Below are 12,236 nucleotides of genomic sequence, written 5' to 3'. Positions count from 1 at the left end.
ACTCACTCACTCACTAGTCATGGAGTTCATTTGAGAAATGCTTCCTAATGCCAATAAAATCTTTATAAAGCCCAGCACCACTGTATATTCCATGTATGTTTAAAAATATTTTATGAATGTTTTAGAGAGTTTAAAAATAAATGTATTTAGATTATGTTTTGTATCCTTCCACATGCAGTACCCTTCTGCCTTAGTTGCTAAGGTTGGAAAATAAAAGGAGTCTAAGAATTTGGCTACACTTGTGAGTTACAGCGCAATAAAGGAGCCCCGGGAGCACGAGCTCATTACCCGTCCACACTGGGAAGGCACGTAGAGTGCTCTGACTCCATGGGTACAGCACTGCTGGTACTCCACCTCGGTGAGTGGAATAACATTTGCTGCACCCCCGATGGAGCACCGTGGCACCAGTGTGGATGAGGTGTTGCAATACTGCACTCTGATCAGCCTCTTGAAACGTCCCATAATCCCCTTTAGTCAAGTGGCCACTCTTCTCATTGTTTTGAACTCGCTGTAGGAATGCGGATATGCCATTTGAAAGCTCTGTTTCTGACAGCCGGCCACTTATCTGCTCAAAGACAGATAAGTTTTTGCTCCGAGACAGATTAGTGTGGAATGCTCTGTGTGAGAGAGAAAGGGGTGGAGGAGAGAGGGGGTCTGCTACTGTCTGAACTTACAAGACAGCATGCTGACATGCTCTTATCTCCCCAAAAACCCACTCTCTCTCCCCCCACATACACACAACACACTCTCTATCACACTCTATCCCACCCCCCCCATTTGAAAAGCACGTTGCAGTCACTTGCATGCTGGGATGGCTGCCCATAATGCACCGCTCCCAATGCAGTTGCAAGTGCGGCAAATGTGGCCATGCCAATGCACAAGCAGCTGTCAGTGTGGACAGACCGCAGCGCTTTCCCTACTACGCTCTCCGAAGGCAAGTTTAACTCACAGCACTCTACATCTGCAAGTGTAGCCATGCCCTTAGAGAGGTAGGTGCCCAAATGCCACTGAAATTCATTTAGTTGGGTGCCTAATTCCCATAGGCCTCTGAAAATTCCTGCCCAAAAGTCTAATTACAGGAAGCCCAGAGGAAGATGTAAAAATCTTTAAAATTACCAAAAATAGTTTTCATAAACCTTAAAATGGCATGATTTTAAAGTCCTGTATCTCAGGACTCTCCCGTTTCTCGTTTTTTTAAACATCCATTTCTAGCCCTGGAGTGCAGCGAGATATTGTGCTTTAAAGTTGTAACATTTTTAGGTCTAGAAAAGCTATTATTGGCCCAAGATTGAATACTGCCTGTGTTCAGCTTTTTGAGGGAAGCTCTACATTTAGAGAGAAAAAGGAGGGCAGAAATGTGAGCTATCTGAAGCTAGCAAAGAATCCTGTAGCACCTTATAGACTAACAGACGTTAGTCTATAAGGTGCCACAGGATTCTTTGCTGCTTTTACAGATCCAGACTAACACGGCTACCCTCTGATACTATCTGAAGCTACTCACTGGTATGAAATGGTAAAAAAAGTCCCTGGGCAGATGGGTCAGTTGCTAGAAAACAGGTGATGTGCTCAAAGGTGCATAATAAATGCATTTATCATATAGCACTACAATTTAGCACATGGTTCCACAGTTTATTGCACTGATATCACCTCCAACAACATCCCCACAAAATTTAGGGAGCAGAAAAGAACTTTGTCTTAAAAATAACTGTGATACAGAAGAACACTGCCATGGAAACGTTCCCTGCACTGGTATAAGCCTAGGAAGCAACCACCGTTGTTGGAGACACTACTCGTGATGTATCCCTCAATATCTCTGAGGTAAAGGTGATTATTTGTGGTATTATACAGACTGGAATTCAGAGGTTCTATTCACACAGGAACCACAGTGTAAACACAGATGTCACTAAGGAATGTGTCTTTTCCTGGACAAATGGCTTGATTTTCTGTCCCAATATCCAGTTGTACATTGCAGTCAATATTTGCATGGAACTTGTTTCTTTGAACAAACTGAGTGTCCATCTCCTACCACTCCCAAGTTTATATCAAAATCTACTTTGAATTTAGAACACAAGATTGGCCATTCTGGGTCAGTCCCATGGTCCATCTAGCCCAGTGTTCTGTCTTCCAACAGGACCGGTGCCAGATGCTTGAGAGGCAATGAACAGCACAGGGCAATTAAAGAGTGACCCATCCCCTGTTGTCCAGTCTTAACTTCTCTCAGTCAAAGTTTAGGGACACCCAGAGCATGGGGATGATTGGAGATTGATTGGGGGAAGTGAGACTTCTCTTTGGAGAGAGAAGAATGAAATAATAGGTCTTTTCTTGGTTAGGACTGAATTCACACAGAAAAATGATAAAAGCCAAAAACACCCTGTCACCTGTGGGTGAACACTTTTCATGAAGCGATCATTCTATATCTGACAATTCAGTCCTCATCCTCAAAAGAAACCTGCATAACACATTCAAACGATCAGCTTAAATTCATAACTTTGCTAGATACTACAAATCATGGACTGAATAGAGACACTGGATTTATAGTTTATTACAACGATCTCTAACCTGCTCCCCCGCTGCTTTTTTTCTCACCTTTGCCCCCTGTGATGGGAGAAGTGTTAACTGGCCACTTCATCTTGAAGGGTCCTTTGAAAGATGTGTTAAGTACTTCTGTTAAACAATCTGTTACACCTTGTATTTAGCTGTGATATTTGAGTACATTTCACAGTCCTGAAGAAGAGCTCTGTGTAAGCTCAAAAGACTGAAGTTGGCTCAGTAAAATGGTGGCTCTCAACCTTTACAGATTACTGCACCTTTCAGGGGTCTGATTTGTCTTGTGTACCCTCAAGTTTCACCTCACTTAAAAACTATTTGCTTACAAAATCAGGCATAAAAATACAAAAGTGTCACAGCACCCTGTTACTGAACATTTTTACCATATAATTATAAACTAAATCAACTGGAATATAAATATTTTACTTATATTTCAGTGTATAACATACAGAGCAGTATAAAGAAGTCTTTGTCTGTATGCGATTTTAGTTTCTACTGACTTTGCTAGTGCTTTCTATGTAGCCTGTTGTAAAACTAGGCAAATTATCTAGATGAGTTGATGTAACCTCTGAAAGACCTGTGAGTACTCCTGGGGTACATGTACCCCTGGTTGAGAACCACTGCAATAAAAGATCTTACCTCATCCCTTTCGTCTCAATGGAAGGCGAAGACATTTTGGGGTAAGTTCCCCCCCCCCCATGTTTTTATACTTATAGGTTTAAGTGACTTGTTCAAAAGAAAATTCTTGGTTTTATCTGAGGGGGCATGCACAAGGGGGGAGAGGGGCCAACAGAGACACAGCCCCCACCCCCTTAATTGGCAGGGGCACAGAACTCCTTCAGTCCCAGGACTGCCATGGGGAGAGTGAGCTCCTCCAGCCTTGGGGCTGTGGCGGGGGCACAGAATGTGCCCCTGCAAAAGTGGTCAAATTTAAATTCCAGCACAAGCCCCTGATAAAAAAGTAAACTTTTATATGCTGCACTCTTATTCCTAAGCAAAATACAATGTACATTAGTTGGCTTGAAGTATGTCTTTATGTTGACTGTGCACTGGGCCAATTCCCAGCATTTGTTTTAGTTTTCTTGCAATATCTATATAAATGTGGTGATAAACTTTTTGGTGAAGGATTTATGAGCTTTCTTTGGTAGGCTGGGTTTGTCATTGTATTACATACTATGTTTTATTGTACTTGGCTTTACACTGATTGCACAAATTGTTAGGGAAAGAGAAAGATGGGTTTCTCGGATTGTTTTCATTTTATTTTATTTTATTTTTTTATTTCCTAGCTGGTGCAAATAGTGGAACCCAGGCAGGAATTGCTGACTTGGTGTTTAATATTTAAAATACTGAAAAGCTCCAGTAATTTTTGGATGAGGTCTTCTATCTTCTGCTTTCTTTTCTTCATTGTTAATAGGAAACCCTTTGTCCTGTTTCCTAATGTGAAGAAATCTACACTTCATTAAGCTTGCAGTTGTTTAGAACTCTGAAGCGTAAATTAATTAGGAAATACTTCACAATGGCCCTCAAAATGCAAGCCTTTAAATAAATGTTTTTTTAAACTATTCTTACACTTTCTAGTGCTTTTTATAGTGTCTTAAACATGCTTTGTACACTATTCTTTGACTCTGCTGGGCTCCTGGAGAGGAATGAATCAAAATATTGTGAATGCCTTATGTAATATATTTAGAGAACTTTTTGTTTGTGTCTTTGTCTGAACTTCTTGGACTGAATTAATTAATGCCAACATACAAAGGCCAAGCTGAAATCCTAGTTGACTTGACACTGGAGCTCAGTTTGTATTCTACATCAAGGAAATGTTTGGAAAGAAGAGCACCATTATCAAAAAGATTTATGCAGACATTTCTGTTCCTTAGAACAGTATATCTTTAAGACAGGAGTTAGGTTTTAATGTTTGAGTAATTGAAAAGGAAATGGAGTCTTTGAGAGAACGTTTTTAATGCATTATTACAAATTGAATGCTGGGGGGTGGGGGAAAGAAATCTGAAAAGTTTGACTTGTCCCCAATCTGTGTTAACTTCATGGAGTGAGTAACCAAAGCAAATGCAATAAGCTTTTTCCTAAAAGCTGCCACAGGTTTTAGATTTGTGCAGGGCCGTAAGGCTATAAGTCAAAGTTTCAGAGAGGCCTCAACTTAGACTCTAAATTTGTATTTGCAATTTTTACAAGTGTAAATTTTGAGGGGACAGCTGGTATAAATGATTATGGCATTATTGAAGCTAATGGAGCTATAACACTTTATACCAGTGACAGATCTATCCTGAAATGTTTGACTGAGCACTCCTATGATCAGGATGTTAGAAATTGGAATCCTGTTATTTGGCCCACAAGTGTAAGTGTATTCACAAAACTACTGGTGCAGTTGTAGAGTTCATTTTGAAAAAAATGGCCCACAGTATTCCTAACCCTATGTTTCACTCCATTTTGCACCAAGGACTGGAAAGAAATGGCGCTTGCTCCAGAAAATTGCATTATATCCTGGGTGGATTGATTTAAATCAAAGAGATTTTAATCACCAGTTTTAATTATGATTTAAATCAGCAAGCAGGGCCTTTGATTTAAATACATGTTAATGTTTTGCATTTGTATTTTTTAAGAAATTAACTAAAGCAAGGTTTATTCTCACAGGATGAGATACATTAAAACATGATCATTTGCAGCTCAATATAGCCTTTACAATACTTTTTTTCTAACCAGGAGAATACACTAGATCTATACACATTTAAGCAATTATATAGCACAACTTATATTTCTTCAGATTCTTAATGTTTCCCTTCTTAATGTTAGAAAATGGTGAATGATGCACTTCTTATTTACTAGAGCCCAGATTTTAAAAGATATTTAGGCATTGTGATGCTGTACATTGCAATGCCTATGTGATTTAGGAGTCCAAATGTCATTTTCAAAAGGAAAGTAGTTACTTAGGAGTCTAAATTTTAAAGTTGATGGACTATTTAGACTCCTAAGTGCCTACATTTCTTTTTGAAAATGAGATTTGGACTCCTAAATAACATAGGCATTGCTTTGCTGAGCACAAGCGATGTCTAAATACCTTTAAAAATCTGCACCTAGATGATTAATGTTTTACATCTGATTGTCTATTTGGATGGAAATTCAATTAAAAATGCACAAACACCATTTTTAATTTGTTATTACATAAAACTACCTTAAATGTATTGGATACATAAGAAAAAAAAGTTTACCAAAACATGTTTTGCCTTTAAAATTGATTTATTAAACAAAGCAATTGTTATTTATAGTTAATTGAAACGATTCTGGTCACCACATCCTTTAGAGTTTTAGAACTAGCAGATCTCATCCACTCACACCTAGTTCTTTTTACTAGATTGGAAGAGGAAAACGAGTTTTGCTGCTTTTTCAGCTTCCAGTTGCTTTCTTAGCTTGGATGAATTAGTTGAATATACTGAAATAAAGAAGATATTTATCTGCACCTGCAGCAGAGGCTACTGCTGTCTAAAGCTGGTTTAGCACTTCAACAAACTCTGGTTCCAGATGACTTCCACCAGTTCAGTAGTATGACTTTCTTTAAAACATGACAGCAAGCATGTACTGCTTAATATTTTCTTGAATTTCATTTAAATTATTTAACTAGATCATCATAAGTTTAGGCCTTAACATAACTTGTCAATTTCAAATTTAATTTTAAATAAGTTTTTTTTAAAAATAAACATGTATTTAATTTAATTTAAACAAAAATCAATTTTTAATTAAAAAAACACATTGATTTTTATCCATTCTGATTAAATTGCAGAATGTGTGAGTGTCATGTACAACATGTAAATGACATCTATACTCGTGCAAGGCCTTCAACAAGGACAATACCGTTGTGATTTTGTGGGATACCAGTGGATATGTCAGGCCAGAAGTGGAATAAGCCAAAGTTTCCCCCTAAAACGAGTGGATTTTCTCCAGTGAGCGCCATGGAAGCAACATTCATTTCTGCTCTATGGTCTGTGAGCCCTCGTGGAAGTGTGATGGAGAGCGTGTGCAGAAGGGGGAACCAATAGCAGTGTGGTCACAAAGCCAGGCAGTAGAAAGGAAAGCCGAGGAAGGTTTCTAGTCCATGTAGTTAAGAGCAGAAAATTTTCAAAACTGTGAAGAACTTCCTGACCTGTCCAGAGTGGTAGCTGTGTTAGTCTGTATCAGCAGAAAGAAGGAGGAGTACTTGTAGCACCTTATATTTGTTAGTCCCTGGCTACGTCCAGACTACCCGCCGTATCGGCGGGTTAAAATCGATTGCTCGGGGATCGATGTATCGCATCTCATCTAGACGCGATATATCGATCCCCGAGCGTGCTTATATCGATTCCGGAACTCCATCAACCCCAACGGAGTTGCGGAATCGACAGGGAGAGCCGCGAACATCGATCCCGCGCGGTGAGGATGGGTGAGTAATCCGATCTTAGATATTCGACTTCAGCTACGTTATTCACGTAGCTGAAGTTGCGTATCTAAGATCGATTTCCCCCCCTAGTGTGGACCAGCCCTCTAAGGTGCCACAAGTACTCCTTGTTCTTTTTGACCAGTGCAGAGATCTTCAAGGTTGGTGCTAATTATCCCTTGTATTCCTTCCGATTGCCTGGGCATGATTCTCCACTTCCTTGCATCTTGCATAGTCACTTAATGCTGTGTAAGGTGAGTACAATGTGTTGATGGCTACACCAGGTGCAAGGCAGTGGACAATTAGTCTTTCTGCGTGGATGAGACCTTGTTTTTATCCTTTCCGTGCTAACACTCATCCTTCCAGCTAAGGTTAGTTTGACATTAGTGGTTTCTGAGCCATGGGAATGTAGATGTAATTTTTCCTTTAGGAATATTTGTATAGAAGAGGATTGTTTGGCCTTTTATATTGATTTAAAATAGAAACATTCTCACTACTGCAAGATTAAAAATTAAGGGATCATAATTCAAAAATTAGGAAACAATAATAAATAGCGACCTCAGTCTAAATTTAGGACAGCCCTAAATCTCTGACTGCCAGAAGATAGGAGAGGAAGACAATGGTAGATCACTCCAACTGCCTGTTCTGTATACTCCCACTGAAGCTCTGGTATGGGCGACTGCCAGAGACAAGATACTGGGCTAGATGGACTGTTGGTCTGACCCACTATGGCCATTCTTATGTTCCTGTTATCTCTCAGAGAGAGTAATTCACATATGGAATAAATTAAACAATGTATTTTTGCTTTCAAGAGAAATGTACAGTAGATTTGTTTCTGGAGGAGGAAATGCTATATGGTGAATACACAGAAAGATGAGGTTATGATCAGCCAATTGAGATTAGGTGTATTGGGCCAAATGGCTGTTTTCTGTTCTAAAAATGTTTCATGATCTTATGTGGAAGAATGTTGTGTAAAATACTAGAATTTACACAAGTAGATCAATCATATAGGGTGAAAATCTACCACAACGGCCTGACATGTTTATGCATGTGCAGTAAAAACCACACCCAGGTAACCTTATATGGAAGTGCAACTTACAAGTTGATTGGGCAGTTACAAAGCCCAGAGCCACTATAATAATTGAGGGTACTGTATTGACAAATGCTTGGCTCACTAAGGCCAAGGTCTTAGTGCATGACCCTCTTCTTGGGCCTGTCAGGGAAAAGGACATACAAACACCATGAAATCTAAGTGACAAAAGAGAACAAAATATAGGAAGCCAGAAGGTATGGTACTCATTTGTCACTGAAAAGAAATAGATAACCAGAATATACTGCATCAAGAACAGTCATGTGAGCCTACTGACTGGAACTTCTGTAGCTTTAATCTATTTGTGAAGATTCCTGGGAATAAAATTCCTTTGTCTGGCTAACACCTTCAAACCAGGTATCATACACAAATCTGAGTCTGATACACATATGTGAAATTCAGAAAAATCACACTAATCCTGCTAACCCTTCTGTCTAGGTGATTGTTCAATGCTAGTAAGAGATGGTTTTTCAATGTCTCAAGACCTTGATGTATGAGTTTGCTTTTCCCCTGGCAACATATCCCCTGAAGCATTATAGCTCTAGTTTCAGGGGATGCAACTGCTGCTGTGGTATCATCAGTCTGCTCAGATAGCAGGTGAGGAAACAGAGTATTCAGCCCCTGAAGGAGAGGGGAAGACTCTGAATTTCTTTCCAGTGAGCCCTTCTAAACAAGTGAAGGAGCAGCAGTAATTGGGTCTGGAGAGAATGAAGGCCATCCCTCTTCTCTAGAGGAAATATATTTTGGTAGGACCCCCCTTATGAGAGAGTGGAAATGGGAAGAAATTGCATAGCCTCAGCTGATTTTGCTCACTGCCAGATAAAGCTCACCCCAAAGGCATCTGCAAGTCTTATGCTCAGAGTCTGGAAAGTGTTGTTAAAAAGTATGCAGTGCAAGACTCTGACTTTCCAATAATGGATTTTTGCATGTAAAAATAAAATGTGCAATGGTTATAGCTGAAGGGCTGTGTTTTCAAAGGGGCTTGTGCCCCTCCATTTAAGCATACAAATGATGTTTGTGCAAAGAGGTCTGATGGTTATGTTGCTAACTTGCTCAATATGCATGAGCAAATAATAGTTAACTTGTGCAAATAACTGCATGTGCAAAAATGACTCACTACTGCAGTGCACTTAACCTGCTTACTTCCCTGGCTGCTCTCAGTTTGTGGTAGACTTTGGTCATTTGCAGGTGAGGCACTTGTGAACTGTGTGAATGGGGGGTAGGCTCTGAAGGCATTTAGATGCTTTAATTATATTTTTTGCCCATCATTCCTATATTGTGTGCAGTACTGATCATTAAAAAGCAGGACTGGTTCCCCTGGGATATTTTTACTTTAATTATATTGACTTAAAAAAAATCCAACCATTTAAATTCAATAGAATAATTTACCATGTGTCTTTTTTTAAGTTCCCTCTTTTCCCCTCCATTTTTCTTTTCTTCTATATATTTTCCTATTATATTTTCTAAAACCTATTTAGAATTTGCTATTTACTTTCTTTGCTCTGTTTGTCTCATCTGCTTTCTATTATATTTTTCTCCTGTGACTATCTCCCTTTTCTTCTTAGTTTTTCATTTCTATGGCACTTTCCAACACTTTTTTGTATGTGATTTTATGTTACTCTTTTAATTTTCATTCCCCCACACATTTATTTTAACTCCATTGCCTGAATTTTTTTCTCTCCCTCCTCTTCCTCTTTTCTCTGGTCCCTTCCTTTTTCTCTCAGCTTATCCCGCTCCACAATGCCAGAGCAAGGACATGATCCATTGGGATGCTAAGCACCCTCCACTCCCATTGACTTCAGTGGCAATGGAGTGTGCTCAGTCCCTTAGTAGAATTAAGAACCAAGTTAGAAAATGTGCCCCAAACACACAAATTCCAATTGTACCTCCATTTCTGAGCTTAAAGGACTTCCATGGTCCTACAGAAGCTAAAGAATAAAGACAAGGAGAATTGCTGGTTCATTGAAATTGGCGTTCCCCATCCTCTTCAACACTGAATGGCCATGGATTTCCTTCAGAATTATAGTAAAGCCCTGGACAAGTCAATGCTTACATTCCAGCAGCACAGTATGTGCAATGACACAGGGAGTCAGCTGGGCATATGCCAAAGGGTCATAACAAAGGCCAACAAATAATTTCTATGTCATGAGAAAATCATGACAGCTGGAAAGTGTGCAGTATGGGTAACAGAGAGACTTCCTCCTCCACCCACAGCCTACCATGATTGGTGGTAGGGGGACTGTGAGGCCCTCTGCAGAGGGGAAGGACATCAGAAGCACTGGTTCTATTAAGAGTCAGGGGTGCACATTATCGTAATAATACAAATCCCAGACACAGATCTGCCTAGTTTTTTGCTGGAAACAATGGCTTTTCAGTTTGTTTTCTGCCCCCCACCCCAAGCAGGTTTGTCTTGCTTTTGGCTAGTTGCCAAGGTGGGTGGAGCTGGTGATGATTTTCCCTGTCAGCCAGTCAGGCTGCATTCCTGGCATCAGCAACTCCCCTGTTCTTTAAGGATAGTCTCAGAGAAAGCTAAGGGAGGAGCCCAGGACTGGATGAGCTGAGCACAGTCAGCAGGAGAGGGAAAAAAGGGAGGGAGAGATGCCCACCAATACCAGCGAGCAGAGCAACCGCAGCTGCTAAGCAAAGAGGCCAGCCAGCCCTGCCTGAATATTAGTTACTAGGGTGAAGCTTCGGGAGAAGGGAAAACTGAAGTGAGGAGAGGAAAGGAAGGCTAGGGAAATGGGAAACTGAGGAACTACAAAGGAAAGATGGTGAATAGACCAGGGGAACCAAAATGAGGGAGATGGAAGAAGGGGACTGATGGATATTAGGCAAAATCAAATTGATGGGGGGGAAATAATTGATGGAGGAGGAGTGGGGAAGAACTGATAGTGGGAAGGGGTGGATTGATGTATTTGTGTAGGGATAATTGAGGGATGTGGAGGGTGCCAACTGCAGAACTTTAAAATTTGCATATGCAATTTTTATATGCATTTTTTCTTAGGCTTTTCCCACTGTCAATGTAGGCAGGTTTTGTCTGGGAAACTCTCAAGTTAATTTATAATAAAATTGCACCCACATCTCCATCCATGCTCAAAGTAATGGAAATAGGTTGGAAACTTTCCTAAAAGCAACATTCAAAGGCAAATGTTTTCTTTAAATCAACAGGAGACAGATTTGCTGCGTATCAGTTCAAGTTACTCATCTGTTCATAGATATGTGGCTTTCTGTGGAATAAGTAAGTTTTACTGATTTTATTTTAATTGTTTATTTAATTGTATGTGTATGTATGATTGCGGGGGAAAGACTGAGATGGTGCCCTCTTCTGGATGGAAGGCCAGACCTGTTCTCAAATTTATGTCATAAACCCAAACACTGCTATGACTGAATAATATTTTCTTATTTGTATAACTGACACCAAACCCCAGGAGTTAAACTCTAGGGAACTCCAGATGCTCAAGGACACGTGGTTTTTCTAACTGGGCCTTATATTGTACTGGTTAGTGCTTATGTAAAACTGGGGGTACCACTGGATGGAATGTCAGACCTACTCATGTGACCCTTAACTTGAGAGGTTGATGCTTGTATTTTGGAATTTAAGAATATAAATCTTATGCCTCCTTATGATCGTAAAGTTCTTGGTGACCACTGAAGCACTGCAAAATATAGATTAAATAGTACACCTGAAGTAGTACTGCCGTAATATATTCAGATATATTATTACCTCAAACACATTTTATTTTTATTTTCAGTATGTCTAATTCACATATATACTGCAATAACAAACATCTTAATCTGACATAGGTCAGTGTGCATGCATATGCCATTTGTTTTTGTATTTAAGTTAATATTCAAATGCTATATATATGTATGATAGTGTGTCCTTATTTTGATAATGTTTACTGTTTGAGAAAGTGATTGGCCTCAAACTTATTTAAAAAAATCCTATATACAAGATACTTTGTATTTCAAATCTTATTTTACTGCATTTGTTCAGCCACGTTGTTTCCAGAATTCATTTTGGTGCTTGGAATTCATGTCACAACTTCTGGAACCAATAAAATGATATTTTAAGGCCTTGTGCTGGAGTTCCAATATGCACAGAGTTTTTAATGAAGTGACAGTTCTGAACATATAATGACTAAATGCAAAGGCCCTAAATCAGCATAAAGTCATATG

At 39.5% G+C, this 12,236-nt stretch overlaps 1 protein-coding gene across 1 annotated transcript in view; it reads left to right on the top strand.

Annotated features, from left to right (window-relative positions):
- Window positions 1-10,622: 10,622 nt before the first annotated feature.
- The window catches only part of PHYHIPL (phytanoyl-CoA 2-hydroxylase interacting protein like), a 90,729-nt gene continuing 89,115 nt past the window's right edge, over window positions 10,623-12,236 (top strand). Inside the window, exons 1-2 of the mRNA XM_030569833.1 lie at window positions 10,623-10,720; window positions 11,226-11,295. The gene's annotated coding sequence lies outside the window, so the exon portion shown is untranslated. The remainder of the gene's footprint in view (window positions 10,721-11,225; window positions 11,296-12,236) is intronic.

Source organism: Gopherus evgoodei, chromosome 7, assembly GCF_007399415.2.
Source record: "Gopherus evgoodei ecotype Sinaloan lineage chromosome 7, rGopEvg1_v1.p, whole genome shotgun sequence".
Classification (NCBI taxonomy): Eukaryota; Metazoa; Chordata; order Testudines; family Testudinidae; genus Gopherus; species Gopherus evgoodei.
The sequence above is the reverse complement of the archived record's forward strand: the minus strand, read 5'-3'. Positions and strand labels throughout refer to the sequence as shown.